Source organism: Parasteatoda tepidariorum, chromosome 5 (assembly GCF_043381705.1).
Source record: "Parasteatoda tepidariorum isolate YZ-2023 chromosome 5, CAS_Ptep_4.0, whole genome shotgun sequence".
Taxonomy (NCBI): Eukaryota; Metazoa; Arthropoda; class Arachnida; order Araneae; family Theridiidae; genus Parasteatoda; species Parasteatoda tepidariorum.
In genome coordinates, this window is record NC_092208.1 from 9,105,549 (window position 1) to 9,124,177 (window position 18,629).

Genomic DNA, 18,629 nt, shown 5'->3' on the forward strand with positions numbered 1-18,629 from the left:
TTCAAATTTTCGAAAAGCAAAAATTTTGACGAAAAAATTCATTTGCTATTTCGAAAAAAATTCGGCATAGCAAGGTTTTGAGAAGAAAACTTTCGACATAACAATTTGAGTTATAATTGGGTGGCTATATAAGGCTAAGGAAAGAAATATTTTTTCGACATAACAAGGTTTTCGAGTTATCGAAGTTCGAGATATCGAGAGTGTACTGTAATTAGATACAGTTATTCGGCTACTTATATTATATTTTTGGAAATAATATTAATTTTATATATTAATTATAATTCAATATTAATTAATATTAATCATAATTTAATGTTAATTATAATTTTTCAAGGTTTGAAAGTGGTATGATTTTGGAAACTGGTTGCCTAATTTGTATCACCTGATCCTTAAATCGTACTAACGTCAAAAATATTGAGTATTTATGATTCAATTCAATAAGTAAACCATGTGTTGAATTGACGTAGGTGAAATTGCTATGTTGCTTGAAATTTAGGACTGCACACGAGGTACGATTTAAACTATTACGCAACGTTTTAAACAAAGTGTTGCTCTAATCCTCAAACGATAGTTAACTAACAAAGGAAAGAGGAAGCAGTTGCTTAAGTTGTTAAGTTATTAAATAATGTATTTAAAAATCTGTATCTGTGTTACTTTAGTTCAGCTATATCCTTTCACAGGATGCTCAAAAACTACATTAAGCACTTGTTAAACCGATTATTTTAAAAAAACTTATCACAACTACTTGTGGCTTCTAAATGATTCTCCGCTTAAAAAAATGCTTCCTAATTTATCCTATAGAGCAGAGGTCACCAAAGTGGTCTATATAGACCCACAGGGGTCTATTTAACAAAAGCGGGGGTCGAATGGTGGTCGATCCGAATCGGAAGAGTCGATTGGAGGTCGAAGAAAAAACAGTTCTTAATACGCAAATCACACATAGCTAATATACATACTCAAGTATGTAAAATTCGTGAATTTTTTTTATAATTGACTTAATATCAGTTTCTTCATAAAACACAAATTAATAAACGGATATTTATTCGGATGAAACTAGTATTTACGTACCAGCGCGCAGTGGCACGAACTCAGCACAGTTTATATTGTAACGAGCATTGACGTTACAAACGCAAATATCATACGCAGTTTCAGCTAGCTTTGCAAACTGTGAACAGTGTGGAATATTTGCAGTGTCATTATTAAAACTTTTATAGTTTTGGATAATTAGTTATTGTTTCGATAAAACCATTCGTTTACTTTAGATATCAATTTTAATTATTAATGCATGTAAAAAAGGAAGGTAAGCATTAATAATATGGATTAGTACAGCCCGCGACAAAACTATATCACACTTTGTATTTTTTTTACAAAAATTACAAATTTGACCAATTTTGACGAAAATTTAAATTGACCAATTTTGAACCCTTTATAGCGAACCTTGCAAAAATAAACACCAGGCACACCCATCTCATTGATTAAGAAGCAATAAATCTGTAGTTACTTTACTTATTATTTCTACCTATTCATAATTACTTATTATTTAAAAAATATTAAGGCATTAAAAATTTCAACATTAATACATTTTTCATAAAACTATTGTTGCACAATGTACTATTACTTTAATAATGTTTAAAATCATAAAATAAATGCACAAACGCAGTATGTAATAGAGTTTTATTTTAATTAACAAAAAATTACTTTTGTGGAGGTCGATGGAGACTTCAAAAAATTATGTAGGGGTCGATGATCAAAAAAATTTGGCGACCCCTGCTCTAGAGTGTTTTGTATATGTTACAGTGAATACCCGAAAGCAAGAGAATGTCGACTTTCACCGGTGAATGTCAGCAATGACATAGTCGTTTTGGCGAATGTCCGAAATATTTGTTATATCGGATTTGATATTAATTTGTTGGCTGATATAATTATATTTATTCAATATTTTAAATATCTGCTGAGGATATATTAGGAGAAACATCAGTGTTCGCAGTATCGGTTAAATGCATACCGGGCAGTGGGACTTAACTAAAAAAAAACAATTGTAGGGTATACCGGGCAATGGCGTTGAACCTTAAAAAACATTGATGTAGGGCATACCGGGCAAATGTATACCGGGCAGTGGCACTTAACGAGACCTAGTATATATTTCGGATAGTTACCAAAGTGACTACATGATTGTCAACATTCATCGGAAGTCAACAACCACCGATTTTGGTCATTCCCAGTAACATATACAATGCTTCTTTAAAAATCAAAGGTGGTACGATTTGGGCAATTCTTGTTTAATGAATTCAAATGTAACGAAAGAAACATTTGTAGCAGAGTAATGACAATTATTATCACAAATATCGTGTAGTACAAAAAGGGAAAAAAAAGAAGGAAAAAAAAACACCCATACACTGAATAACCTTTTATTTACTGATCGGATTTCAAATGCCAGTATTCATTCTTAATAGTTTGAGGGTCACACATTAAATATACTAATTAATTAGTGTAGATTTTATTTTAAGTTAAGAAACTAGACATGGCTGAATTGCTAAATTTTAAATATATTAAATTTTTAAAAAAGTTTGTATATTTAAAATTTGATTTCTCAAAAACTCTTCGAGAAATTTCGTTCAAATTTTGTATTATAGAATTACATACTTAAAAATAAGGTCAACGTTTGTATTGCTTGCGATTCGAAATTTTTTCTGCTATTTTTAAATAAAATAATAAAAAATAATAAATTATTGGTAAAAATTAAAAATTAATAAATTCTTTAATAAAATAATAAAAAAATAATAAATTATTGCTAACAATTAATGCATTTTTTAATACATTTTTTAATAAAATAATGAATTATTGTTAAAAGTTAAATTTTGCATGGACTAATCTTTAGATAAGCGAGTTTCATCATTGTGTGCAAAAATTTTTCTATTCGCTTAAAACAGTTTGAGAGATATGGCGAAGTGCGCAAAAAGTCAAATTAGCAAAAAACTTAGGGTCTAACTTAAGGGTCTAAGCTTTCAACAGCTCACCTGAACAAATTTATAAGACCATATTTCTCAGATTGCTGCTGCCCCCATATTTTGAGGGCAAGAAATCCAAACGTGAGTTTATTTGAAAACAAAAAGTGAGTTTATTTTGAGAAAGTTAGATTTTGTGACTGATTTCATAACTTAAAATATCATCTTCAATTAATTAGCATGCTTTAAGTGAGGTCCTCGAACCATTAAGATTAAGTCTTAATGCGTGTAATTCTGGCCATTATAATTTTTTTTCAGTGCTTTCTATATTTTAAAATTTTGTTCTGGAAAAGCAAAAATGTAATTTTAAATTTTAAAGTCACTTTTATTAAAAATCTAGCCACTTTTCGATTGTTTTTGAAGAAAAAAAAGTGCATTTATCGTTAACCAAATGTTCGAAAAAAATGTCAGATTTTACGTCCACTTGAATTAATTACAGAATTATTTAATGTAAATAATTACAGTATTTAATGACAATTACAGTAATAATAATATTATTTTATTACATTTTTTGTTTGTATGATGCAATAAAACAATTACATTATTTTATTACATTATACAATTAATAATTACAGTATTATTTCATAACAAAATAGCTGGAGCATTAAGTTTAAGTACAGAAATTTCGATTCTTAAGTTGTATAGTTTTCGGCTGCGAAAGTGGAAAACTTCTTTGCGGAAAAGGTTTTAATATAATCTTAAATAAGTTTACTATTATATTATGGTGGTCGATCCGAATCGGAAGNTTATGTTATGTTATGTTATGTTATGTTATGTTATATTATGTTATATTATATTATATTATATTATATTATATTATATTACTAGCTCTTCCAGAAGAAATATTTATAAAAACAGTATTTCTGATTTATATCTTTATAGTTCGACTGTATATTTTATGATTAAAAATTTTGAAGCACTTTCTTTCTACATTTCCCACTACACTCGATTCGCAACAAAAATATTTTTGTAAATTATGAGTAAAATTGAATAACTGCATATTTCTAAAGTGTAAGAAGAATTTTAATTTTCTTTATTTTACTTCTTCTCTTTAATTTTTAATGCTAAAACTTTTATAAAATGGGTTTTTGAGATCAACAAAATTATTATTTCTCTATCATAGATGACAGCACTAGGTACGTTTCATTTTGCGCCTAGAGCTAAATTTTTTCTTCTTCCAACTTTAATTTTTTTTTTTGTCCATCAATGTGTGAAGAGTAAATAACCGGGGCTGGGGGGGGGGGTAAAAACAATGTACAAATTTATATGATTAGTATATTTTATGATTAAAAATTTTAAAGCATTTTTTTGTACATATCTTACTACACTCGATTCGCAAGAAAAATATTTATAACTTATAGCATATATGTAAATTATAACTAAAATAGAATTACTATAAAACATGTCTAAAATGTAAGCATATTTTTACTTCTTTTTAATTTTATTTCTTCTTATTAATTTTTAGTTCTAAAACTTTTATTAAATGGGTTTTTGCGACCAACAAAAGTTGTTATTTATTTATCATAGATGGCAGCACTATTCCAGTTTCTTTTCATGTCGGAAATTTTTTCTCTTTTTCTTCTCCCATCTAAGATTTTTCTTTATCTTACAATGTGAGAAGAATAAATAATGGGGGAGGGGGATAAATACTGCACTAATTCATATGATTTTAATTTAATGATCAACCCATTGTGGGCCATGTGTTAAGAATTTAATGAATTTATTCGAATGGTTCATTTAAAAAGAAATTGATGCATACGTATAAATTTTGAAGTCTAAGGAGAGGAACTTTATAATATTTTAAATCCTTTTTTTTTTTAAAATATAAATCTCTTACGCTAGTGTTACGCTATAAATAATGTATTAATTTTAAAAAAAAGTACCTTATTGGGTCGACCTTGTGATTCGTCATAAATATTTACAAAATTCAGTACCATCTTAACATGTTATATTATTTGAAATCGAACTGAAAAACTTCACATACATAAAATAAAATATTTTTAAGCTATGCAAAAATTTTAACAAATTTAACCACATTTTGATTACCCCTAAAAACTCAATGAACATAAAATAAAGCATTTTTAAACTATGCATAATTAGAAAAAAATCGAGATGCTGACCAGTTGCAATCCTCAAATAACAAAATAGTTTTCAAAAGAATGGAAGCTAATTAAAATAATTAAGTTTTAAAAAAACATAAAGATATAACAAATGAAGAAAGAAAATCAAATAGTATGAATTATTTTGACTAACTTAGCATTTATTTAAACATCTTTCAAAACACAACAGACATAACCAGTTTAAAAGTTACTGCCCCATAGTGCTTGTAGAATCTGATAAAAATTATATTATAAGACGCCACTAGATGACCTCTGATAATATAAATGTAATTCAGAGCCACTAGATGCTGTCTTATAATGTGAATACAATATAGATTGATTTAAGAATTCAAAGGCAGATGTAAGCCCAATGTACCAAAATAAATTTTTGTTATTGTTTGAAACAAGAGCTCATCTTTGAAATTTACAGTGCTATGTAATTCAACACTCTTTCAATCATTACTTTATTAACTCATTTTGAATACTGAACAGAGTTGGTGGTGATAAAGCATTTTTAGAGACCTTAACATAAAACTTGTTCACATTAATTTATTTTACTTAGATATTTCTTCAGAAACGTAATGATAAGTAAACATTTTATGTTGTTTAAAGTGAAGCGAATTCACTTCAGCAATTAAACTCAGAATTGCGAGAAAATTTAATTTTTCTAAATTTAAAAAAAAAAAAAATGCTGCCTTATATTACAAGGGANATTTCATTACAAAAAAAAAAAAAAAAAAAAAATTCAAAATGATTTTTTTAAGAAAAATAGTTCGGTTTAAATCGCGATGGTATAAACCAACCAGCTCAACTCTGCATTAAAACAGTGTACTTATAATATTTTCGCTCAATACTTAAAACTGTACTTCTTAAAACTATACTTATATAAGATAATTATTGTATGACACTGACATTAAAACGACAACACTAATTGTGGGATATAAAAAAAAAAATAATAATAATAATAAATAAATAAATAAATTCTTTAAGAAAAAAATGAGCTTTTTTTTCTTCTTTTTTTAACTTTAATGTATATTAAATGTTTGGTATTAAGCATTCTGGTTCATAATACTTTCATTATTTTAAAGAATTTATTTAAAATTCGAATTGAACGAATCGCTTCGGGGTATATTGCTTCTGAGAGGTTTCACTGTATAAATGTCACGGTCAAATTGGTTATTTTTTAATAATAATCAAAAATTATTCATAATAACCAAAAGTGATTAATTTAAGCGAATTTATCACATTTACCAGTTATTATTAATAATTACCAATGAAGAGTGGTAAATGTAATTCATTCGCGTTTTTTCATGTGTTGGCAACAGCATGACAAAATAAATTGTTGTTGTGATTGTCGTTGGCTACTAAGGCAAGAGGTGCGATTGTTCATGTTTTCCAGTGGCTCCATCTATGACCAAAAAATCTACTTCCTTCTATTCGAAAACACCCATACGCCACACTCGTTTACATTGTGGAACCCATTCGTACATCCATTTGTGACCAGACAAATTTAATGTGCACCAGTCACCATTTACTACGCGGGGAGTCTTTGTGCTGCTGGATTCGAACTCACGTTCGTGAGACCGTGAACATGAGTCTAGCAACCCTGCCAACCAGGCTATCCTGGCCTACAAAAAAAAACTGATTGTTTATTTTAGAATTTAGGCCCCTGATTCTTACTTTGTCATTTATTGGAATTTATATTACAGTTTTTCACAAAATAAGATAGTTTTTTTCACAAATTTTACGACGTCACAAATTCCGTGTCATGAAATTCCGTTTTAACTACTAGTTAGACATGCTCAAAACAATTAAAAAAAAAAGGTAAAAATTAAAACTTATATAAACTTGGTACAAAACATGGCACTTTAAAACAACTGTACGCAAGGAATGATTTAACTGTCTGTAAGGAAGCTTTTAGTTCCAGTGAATGAAATATGTTTAAGAGAATGCTCTAGTAAGGATTTCAAGGTAAATGATTTCAGTACTGCAAATGTAAAAATAATGTAAAAAGAATGTTGGAAATGTAAAAAGTGAAAAACACTATGCAATTCCAAGTGTCACAGCAGCCTTTCGTGCAAAAATAAGTAATTTGTTTTACAAAAAATTTAATGATTAAGTTATGTATTTCTAATTTTTTTTCTTCTTTTTTTCAGAAAAGTGATATGATTAGAAATTAAAATAGATTCAACACTGACAATGGGGATTTCGCGTTCGGCTGACCACCTAACCGGAACATCTGCTCCTCCATCCCAGAGCCCAAGGTCAAGAAAACTGAGATGGGAACAGTAGACATTGGCCCTCTATGGGCTGTTGCGCCACTGAGTTTAGTTTTTATTAATAATAACCGGATTTATCTCTTTAACCGTAACGTATATACAAAGAGGAACACCCATGTCCCCATGCTAACTAAACCGTTTAATCACATTTACCAAATTAATAATTAGCGGTCATTATTAATAATTACCAAAATAAGCAGTTATTATTAATCTTGACAGTTTGTATTAATAATAACCAGATTTATAACTTTAACCGTAACACATAAACAAAGAGGAACATCCATGTCCCAATGCTAACTAAACCGTTTAATAAATACACAAGTGGGCGACCTTTGTGCTAAAATACAAACTAAGGCAAACAACGTTAAAGAGGACAAAAATATTTATAAAATACAGACAGCTGTTTTTTTGGATGCTCAAAGGGCAACCTTCATCAGTGCAACAGAAAGATGTTCTTCTTTCTGTTGCACTGATGAAGGTTAGCCTTTGAGAGTCCGAAACAGATGTCTGTATTTTATAAATATTTTTGAGCTCTTTAACGTTGTTTGCCTTAGTTTTGTAAACCGTTTAATCACATTTATCAAACTTCATTGCTTTTTATTAATAATAACGGCATATAATTAATAATTACCGGCCATTAATGACAACCAAATATAGTAGCCAAAAGGGTAATAACGAATTATAATATCCAATATCCTGTAAGTGGTTATCATTATAATGACCGGTAATTATAAATAATAACCGGAATTATCACTTTTACCGTAACGCATCTATAGCTTATAGTAAATGAGTTGTTTTTTCTATGCCCTTTTGTAGGAACTATTTTTTTCAGTGATTCGGCTCAGAATATCAACTCACTCTAAAATTTCGAAAGGGGTTCTTAAAAAAAAGTTATCTATGTTTAAAAATGTTACTTACATTATGCGTTAATAATTGTATTGCAAATACAAATGTATTTCATTTGTTATGTTGCATGCATATGCATTACTAGTATGCATGTATGCTAGTAATGCATTACTAGTATACATGCATATGCATTACTAGTGAAGGAACTGATATATTGAAGGAAAGCATTAAAAAACATAAATTTATTTCCTTCGATGCGACTCGTCTTCAATATCAGCAGATCTTCAGAGGCAAACGAAACAGGTTAAAATCGTAATTTAGTGCACCCTTATCTTATCCCGTAGGACTCAGTAATTTTCCACAACCAGCAGTCTTGATTTTTTTGATCATTATCCTGCGCACTCGCTGGGGAACGACACCCGAATATCGTCTGCAACTCTGGGGGTGGAGGACACCCAAACATCGTCTGGCGGTCAACCATGTGGGAGGTCTCTTTACACAGTAGATAGGGAAGCATCCATATTTCACATGGACTATCCGAGGAAGAAAAAAAAAATCGTTTGTAGTCATTTGATAGGCTTTCGCACCTATCTTGAAAAGTTGGTGGCACTTGTAAAAATCGCGATAGGAAGTGGTGATTTGTTGCCGAAAAGCAACCGGATAACGAAGCTGTTGCCCCATGTTAATGGTCTGGATGTTTATTTTATTTCATTCACAAAAAGGGGAGGAAAAGAAACATGTTTACTTTGAGCGGAATAGAAGAAATAATGATTTTCTTCAGTTTAAGAAATGTTTGCTTTATATCCTTTTAATTCATAAACAACTGGTATATATAGTTTAAACTTATGGCATTAACTCATGTGCTAGGCACTTGAACTATATATGTATACTAGTGGGCTGCGCCCCCTGCTTGCTAACGCTCGCTACCCCCCGAAAATTGCTACCCAATCTTATATGGTTGTCTTCGCAAACCAAGCTCGCTTCGCTCGCTACTAACTTAGGTACATTGCAAATGCACAAAACTCTAAGAATTCAAAACAATCATTCAAATCCATATAAAAACTTCTTTTTTTAAAAAAAAAAATTACATCTTTTGAGTAAATACTAAGTCATTAAAATAAATTTGAATTCAAATAAATGACATGTAATTCGTTAAACCAATTAGAAATGTGCTATAGTATAATTCGTAATATAAATCAAAAATCGTCAAATAAATTCGTAATATATAAATTCGTGAAAAAGAAACGCTTTCGACAAAATACTAAAATAGAGATCTATCGACAAAGACTACTCACTTCTGCCTAACTTAATAGTATGAGATTGCCGCAGCTGATGCTCTCTGGTTNATAAAGAGAGAGAGAGAGAGAGAAAAAAAACAATAATATAGAGTAAACATGGAAGAAAAAAATTACAGAATAATGAAAAGTTAAGAAGAAAATTATTGAAATATGGCCTTTGGCCAAGAATTTTGAAATTTGACTAATATTTTTGATATTTGGCTAATTTACTGACTAATTTGAAGTTCTTTAGGCCCTCTTGTATATAAATAAATAAATTAAGAAAAACGATAATCTTTGATTTTCTTATCTAATGACTACTTATATCAAAGTAGTCATTAGGTATGTAAAATTTCGTTTCATTTCGATGACTCCCTCTTGGTGCGCTAATTTTTTGGTCCATGAGTGTATAGATATATAGCACAATAAATAAATAAATTCAAAAAGGATAAAAGGAAAAAAAAAAGAAAAACGAAGAAAATTAGTAATAAGTTTATTTATTGCGCATAAGCTGCAAGTATATAGAACTCATAAAATAAGCTCAAAATATAGAGAAAAGAAGAAAAATTACGGTATAATGAAAGGAGCAGAAAATTATTAAAATAAAGAAAAATTAAACAAAAACGAAATTAAAAAAATTTTATAAATATCAGGAAAGAAAAGATATAATCTCTTCATCAGCTCGCACGATTATATCCGCAAAAAAGAGTGCTTTCTAATATTGTATCAATATAGCCAAAGCAAATTATATCAATACAATAGTGTGGGAGAAGTAAAAAATTTTTTTGAATCAAAATAGAAAACATTGAGTAATAAATATCACGTAAAAAATAGAAGATAAAACGTGAAGAAAAACAAAACAGAACAAAACACAAAACGAAATCTATAAAGTGAGTAGCTTACATGTACGTGAAACTTTCAAGAATGATTTATAATATTTTCGTACTAAGATTGCCAGATTACTAAATATAAAAGCAGAAGAGCAAATTGAGTTAAAAGCGAAAATAGAAGGATTTTGCTTTACAGCGCGTTTCATAGTTTTTATACTTAAAGGTATTTTGTTTAAAATTAATTAGACATAACATTAAAGAAATAAATGACAATAAATGCATGTGCACAAATCTTTTAAAATCTTCCAATACCATTATAAGAGAAGGGAGATCGGAAACCATTGCAAACGATGCATTAAATCCAGTTGCAGTTTCATTTTTTTTAATCAAATAAATTTTGTTTTTGAATAGACGAATCAAAAGTTGATTAATTAATAATTATTTTATTAACATTTATTCAACATTTATTAACATTATCTATTTTATTAACATATGTTCTAATAACTGTCAGTGCTCCTTTTCAATAGTTCACTAAAACATAGGCTCAAAAACTTTGAAATAATAAAAAAATTTCTAATTTTTGGCATTATTTTTATCTAACTTGTATTTGACTGGATTCCTAGACGAGCAATTTTTTTATCAGCTTTTACAGTAGAATCGATCGCAATCCATCGGACCCTGATCGAAATTTAGCTATAAACTTATCTGCTTTCCAACAGTTTCTGTACATTATAAATCATGCTTACGATCAAAAATTGAAAAGAAAAAGGGGTTTAAATTGAAATTATTGAGTGATGGTGTAGTTATTTGATATTTATGTATTTATCTAATGTCATATTTCGAAGATTGCAGGTTAGGAATAATATTAAAATACGTAATTCATACAAGCTTCATAATGTAATCTGTTTTTTCCTTCCATATCACAATAATCCGTTTCTACCTCTAATTTTAAAAGAAAGATGTCGTCACTATCGCGTTTCCTTTGAATAAGTTTTTGATTCTAAGGGATATCTAAAAGTGACTTTAAAAAAAGAAAAAAACAAACATATGTAATAAAAAAATAAAATTCTGACATACATATTTATTTATATATTTCACAATTAAAATATTTTAAGAATATCATTTTTGAGTTGAAAAAAATATTACAAAAATTATTTCAATTGTCTTAAAAATAACCATACAGCTGATTATGCATAAGCTCAAAACTAAACATCGTAAATCTTTTTATTTTGCACATTTCTTTTTCTTGTACTGTTTTCAAGTAAACAAGGGACAAAATATATTACATTCTTCAAAGAAAAAAGAACACTTTAAACGAAAAGAGACGATAGCTTTATTATCTTATTTCTGAATAAAAAGAGACTTTACTTAAAGGGCGACTAAAAAGTCATAAAAATTAGTAAATCAAAAATATCAAAGAATAAATTAATATCCAATCAGATGTAAAATTTTTTTGGACGCTCACCAAAGCGACTATGTGATTGTTGACATTCATCGGTGAAAGTCGACATTCTCTTGATTTCGGCCATTCACGTTAGCGTAAGTACATGTAAACCTTCTAAGCGGAAGTAAGAAAGGAATTGTCTTCTAATTAATTTCTGCGCATACAACGGAGAAATACAACGGTGAAAAAAAAAGAAGATGAAAAACTGAGAAATGGATAGACCAGAAATCTTTTCCCAGTTATTTTTACCTGTATAATAAGTGCAATGTGTGAAAAAGAAACTTTTAGGAGTGAGTAGAAATGGAAATGTTTGCTTTTTATTTTCCCCACAGGGAAAGTCCATAAAAAAAATTATCTTCTAAGGGTGAGTAGAAAAGGAACAAGAAAGAACTAATGAAAATTGCTGAGTTGGAAAGAGATTCTTCTCAGTCTCACTAGAAAACACTTTCCAGCTACTTTCCCTTCCTGAAAAGTGCAAAGGTGGAAAAACAATCCCTTCTAAGGGTGAATAGAAGAGGAACTGTCTTCTAGTTACTTTCCCTGCATGAAAAGTGCTGAGGTGGGAAAACAATCCCTTCTAAGGGTGAATAGAAGAGGAACTGTCTTCTAGTTACTTTCCCTGCAGGAAATGTGGTGAGGTGGAAAAACAACCTTCTAAGGGTGAATAGAAGAGGAACTGTCTTCCAGTTACTTTCTCTGCATGAAAAGTGTTGAGGTGGAAAGACAACTTTCTAAGGGTGAATAGATGAGGAACTGTTTTCTACTTACTTTTCCTGCACGAGAAGTGCTGAGGTGGAAAAACAATCTTCTATGAGTGAGTAGAAGAGGAACCATCTTGTACTTGCTTTTCCTGCACAAGAGGTGCTGAGGTGGACAAAAACTTTCTAAGGGTGAAGAGGAACTGTCTTCTAGTTACTTTTCCTGCATGAAAAGTGCTTAGGTGGAAAAACAAACTTCTAAGGGTGGATAGAAGAGGAACTGTCTTCTAGTTACTTTCCTTGCGTGAAAGGTGCTAAGGTGGAAAAACAACCCTTCTGAGAGTGAATGGAAGAGGAACTGTCTTCTAGTTACTTTCCCTGCATGAAAAGTGCTGTGGTGGAAAAACAACCTTCTAAGGGTGAACAGAAGAGGAACTTTTATTTTTTACTGCAAATATTTTAAATTTTTTCATGATTATAACACAATGAAAAAATAGACTTTTTTAACTATAAATTAATTCAATATAGCTCATATCTTTCCAAATTATTAAATTGAAATATATATAGTATGTAATTGCACACAATTGTAGCCCCAATAACTGTTTTGATGTGACTAGTTTCCAAGTTCTAAGTTACAAGATTAATATATATAGAATTGAATCTCAGAAATTTATAATTTAAAACTGTGTAGCCATATCCTGCATGTTCTAAATTATAGCATACTTCTTCTTTGGTTTATTTTTTCCGCAGGATTTTCCTATGCCTTAAATTAAGCTTCAACTATCTTAATTCAACTGCACTTTTAAAAAGAGTTAATTTCTGTGCTTTTTTTTTTATTTAAAATTTATTGCAAATTATGCTCAGTTGGCAAATTATGGTCACCAACTTTTTTTAGAGGTTATTAAAATATTCGAATGGGTGAAAATCGGCCATTTCGATTTTAAAATTTTTTTTTTATTGTCTGTGCTTGAATCTTTGTTTATTAACTTTCTAAATAATCTTTCATCTGAGAATGAATGCTACGATTTATAATTATTCCATTCATGTAAAATGTAATTTTTTTACTGTTTTTTTTCTTCTTTTTTTTTGTGGCAATTATGATTTTGAGAAAATTTCGTGATTTTGACGTGATTTTGAGAAAATTTCTTTACGGTAATACACATTACAAAACAAAGCTTATCATAGAATTATTTATACGTAGATTTTGTATAGTATTAGCATTGTTTTAAGCTAAAAGCTAAGGTTTAAGAATAAATTTATTATTTTTATCATGATTTAAGTAAGAACGTTTATAATTTTTCTTTGAAAAATTAATATTGAGCAATATATTTTGTTCTATTTCATTGTATATATGAACTATTTTTAAGATTTTACTACAAAACACAAGTAACCATATAATTGATCAAGAAAAAAATATATATTAATGATTAAAAAGTTTTTATGCTCAAATTTAACTTTATTTTGAAAAAATATGTTACAAATTTTTAAAGTTTACTTTAGATATAATATTAGGACTTACCAAAAATAAAATTAAAAATTTTATTAAAGCTGTCCTATAAAATAAAAAAATAATGGTGAACCTTATTCAGATTGCTTAATATGTTTTCGGTTTGCAATTTTGTTCCAGAATCGTGTTGAATTCCGTGCGTGAATTCTAAAAACAAAGCGCACGCGTAGTTCTCATTATTATCGTTATAACGAGAGTTATTTGAGATGGAGGGAGGCACGTGAGAAGGGAAAAAATGAATTCTACGAATGAGGCTCATTCTAGGGGTCTGTCATAAACACAGACTTCTAGAGCGTTGAGTATTCTTTTATAACAACCACCCAATTCTGAAGGATTATCGTCGTTTGTCTTAAGCGGTTAGGGTGAAGAACTACCAGGAATTGATAAGGGCGTAGCTTGGGGTGGGGGGATCGGGTTACGCCTTGCGACCCAATTTCGTTTCCTTCTTTTAATGTTGTTGTCACCACTCTTTCAAAGTTATTTCTCAAGAAATATAAACAAATAGGAGATAATTTGTTCATATAATTATTGCATAAAACATATAGATAAATAACTATTTTTTTCTAATGAACTTTTTGCTGAAAATTTCCAAATTTAGCTACAATTATTACAAATTTAATCGTTCTAAAATATTGTGAGACATAAATTTCATAAGGCAACTTCACCAAAAATCGTTTTCTATTTATCAGAAAACTTATGGAGCAACTGTCCTAAATCTTGTTTTCAGAGCAAAAGAAAGTGCCATGAAGCAATAGTGTAATAATCTCTTTAATAGAAAGCGTCATAAAGTAACTGTACAGAGCCATACTTCCTATCCAACAGAAGTCGCCATCAAGCAACCGAGCTTAATAATTTTTCTCTAAGAAAATGTTGTAAAGCAACTGCCAAAAAATCGTTTTCTTTCCAATAAAAAGCATTGTTGGGAATTATCGTCTGCTTAATTTTTAACTTTGATCTAGTTCATAAAATTAAGTTGCTATGGTAACAGTTTTTTTTCCTTTTTTTCCAGCTTGTTCGCTCTTTTTTGTTTTATGAAGAAGAAACAAAATGGCTTTGAGTTCACATTAGTTTATTTTTGAGCATTAATGTATTAATATTTACGCCATTTTATATCTTTGAGTGTTTCAAGCTTTATTGACGAAGTTAGTATTTTATATTTTTATAAATAGAACTGTAGAATAAATAATTTCGTGTGTTGTAAGTTGTTTATGGAATAATCAAGAACACTTGACATTATTAATTATTTCTGATTCGAAGTGCAAAACGGAATAAGCATGGTAAGGGAATTGTTTCAAGTCTTGCTGAATGTTCTACTGAAGGTGTTCTACTGAAGACAATAATTGCTGTTAAAAGTACTAGATTTTATTTATTTTTTATTTGAGTATATGTAAGCTGCTGTAAGTTAGAGTTTGTATCATTGCTTACTATGGTGATATTGTAGAACAAAATTTTTTGTTCTGTAATATCACCATATTATTCACCATATTTCTATTACCATATTTTTTCACCATATTATTTTGTTCAGTTGAAATATTAGTGAAGTAACTCTTCCAAGCATTATAATCTATTCAACAAAAAGCGTCATAAAGCAATTCTTCCAAGTCTTTCTTTTTGTTCAATATTGACGTAAGTTAAAATCTTAAAATTATTATTCCGATTTAATTTTTTAAATGATGATAAAAATTTTTTTATTGTTTTAAAAAACTAACTTATCAATTTAATATTCCGATTTAATTTTTTAAATGATGATAAATTAGTTTTCTTAAAAAGTAACTTATCAAATTTTAAGAAAACTCAAATGGTGATTGTTTCCTTTTCTTTTTCAATATTAAACATTTTAATTGTTTTCGTTAACTCACCTTAAAAATTAAAAAAATGAGTAAACATTTAATTAGATAAGCGAGCAATTGCAAATCGAGAAAAAAAAAATGAAGTTAAAGAGACCACATTTTCGACAAATTTCCTTTTAATTATTTAAGACTATATGATTCGCTAATACCTTACAACTTCCTTTATTTAACAAATCACAAAAAGAAAGTGTACGGTTATTTGGTGAACGTATATTATTAATTCGATTTTCGTATTTTAATTCATAAGTAGTTCATAACAAATTAGCATTTTTTTTAAAATTCTACTCTTCGAATAGTTATAATCCTTTTTTAGAATGTAAAAGTATGCGCATTACATAAAAAGCTATTCAGATTTATACACATATATTTGGTTCACTGTAAATTATACCGCGAGCAATAGATTACGAATTGTAAGGATTTTTTAAATCGCTCTTTTTTTAGAAATGAAATTTAAAAAAAATGCAATGCCATTATGAGCAATAATTACAACAATTACGTTTTTTCACTCATAAAAACCTACGCTTTTATGAATCCAAAAAGGCGTCAAAGTAAAATATTATCCTCACAGTTATTTTGTCTGTTTAATATATTTTCTAAATATAAATATTCGCGTGTCACATAACATGAAAAACGGTTATTCTCCTGTTGTTTCAAGTCGAAAGTATGTTTTTACTGACCAAAGAAGTTTTGACACGTCATGTTGTCGAATGCGCCCTCCCCTGCCCCTTATACTATTCTGTCACCATAATAGGGCAAGGGCGAGGAAGAACTTTCCAAGTGTTGAAAACTCCTCAGGGAAAAAAAGAAATGGCAGGGGAAAAAAATTTCCTAAGCATCTAATCTTTTCAAGTACCTCTAAAAAATTCGAGAAAAATGTCATATCAGTGATTTCGAACAAGGAACCTTCTGTTTGTTCGAAAAGCAAGAGTGAAAATCATAGTAGCTGGAAGCATGACGGCTCCCAAGACACAAACGGTATAGAATTTCAGATCGGGTGGTGATTGTTTCTTTTTTTTGACAGAGACATCGCTTGGCATCTAATACGACACATTGGCGACGATTTTTTTATTTTTCTTATTCTACTATTCATTCTCTGCCTGAACGTGTCGGAAAATCAGTAGTCCAAACGATATTTCCGATGCACCGGTTTTTCCGAAAGATATCTGTGGAAATCAGAGCTGCGTTAAATTTTCGCTTCTCTCGGCTTTTCCATGATTTCGTAGCGATGTATTTTTGGTTATCTTCAGAGTCGGTAAAAAAAGGTAAAGATAAAACGGCGATTGAATCGATTCAGGCGCCGTCTGATGACAAACTTTGTTACTATTTCTGGATTTCTTTTATTGTCATGAGTTCATCTAGGTATTGTTATGAGTTCAACTAGGCTCAAAATAAAATCAAATACAAAAAATATTTTTTTACTTTTCTGTTTAATATTATTTAAGTTGTGTGAATCGTTTTCTATAACTTTGTGAATTTTTTCTTTGAAGTAAAACAGAGGGGGAAGGTTTTATAGGTTTGCTTATTTTTGTTGGGAAGGAAGAATATGAGCGATGAGTTCGGTGGAGAGAAGAATTCTTTAAATCATCCTCTACCTACATTAAAGTATTCCTGAAAATTTTTTACCACTACTCAAAGATGGCTAGAATAACCACGTGATAACAATCTAACTTTGTATATTAAATATTTATTTTTCAAAAAATTGCTGCAAAATTAAAAAATTTCGAAAATAAAAAACGTTTGCTATTATTGGGATGTTGTTGCTAATGCCACTTGCCAATATCAGCAAGCCGGCAGTGTGAATCCAAGCGAGTTATTAAGACAGATTTTTGCGTTTCTTGTTTTTAAGTGGCGCCATCTATGGTCAAGAATGCGACTTCAGTCCTACACACGTCACAACCTGTTTTACAGGGAAGACCCATTCATATTTCATTTATTTATTCACAGATCGTAATTTTGACTTGAACCAGAGAACGATCAATCTCCAATTCACTACCCCCAGAAGTATTGATTGCCATATGTCAATACTGACAAGCCTACTTAAGACAGAGGGGTACGTTTCTTCTTGTTTTCCAGTGGAGCCATCTATGGCCAAGAATTCGATTTCGACCCCACACATACGTCTCAATCCGTTTGAAAGAGAAGACGCATTTATATCCCGTCCATCCGTAGATCGTATTTTTGAATTGAACCAGAGCAGGATCAATCTCAAATGCAGTATCCCCAAAGGTATTGATTTGCTATGGGAACCTGGAGGACTTTGTGACCCCGACAGATTTAACATGCACCAGTTACCATTATTATTGGGAAGTAGAAATAGGATATCAAGAATAGGAATATCAAGAAGAAGTCTAAGTAGGAATAGTATATTTATAAACAGAGTATAATAATAAGTGTCTATCCAGCAATGAAATTTATAAACTAACTTTATATTTTCCTGTTTTTGAACCATTGTCTTTCTAAAAACGGTTCTTTTTTGGACATGCCGAACATGCGGCATTTCGGGTTAACATGCCGAATGTTCGTGTTCTTTTTCTCTTTTTTTGTCATTAATAATATTTTTTTTTCCGGAAGCATTTTGTGATCTTCCAGAGAAGGAAACACAGAAACACAGAAGAAAGCACCAAAGAAAGTACCAAAAAAGTACCAAAAGAGAAACTAGAAAAATCTTTTTGTTAACTATTATATAAATTAAACACCCGATTCGTTTCGGGGCATTGAACCCAAATTTAGTAAAATTCAATAATTGTTCAAAAATAATTAGATATTCTTTTAAAACATGAATAGACAAGTTACA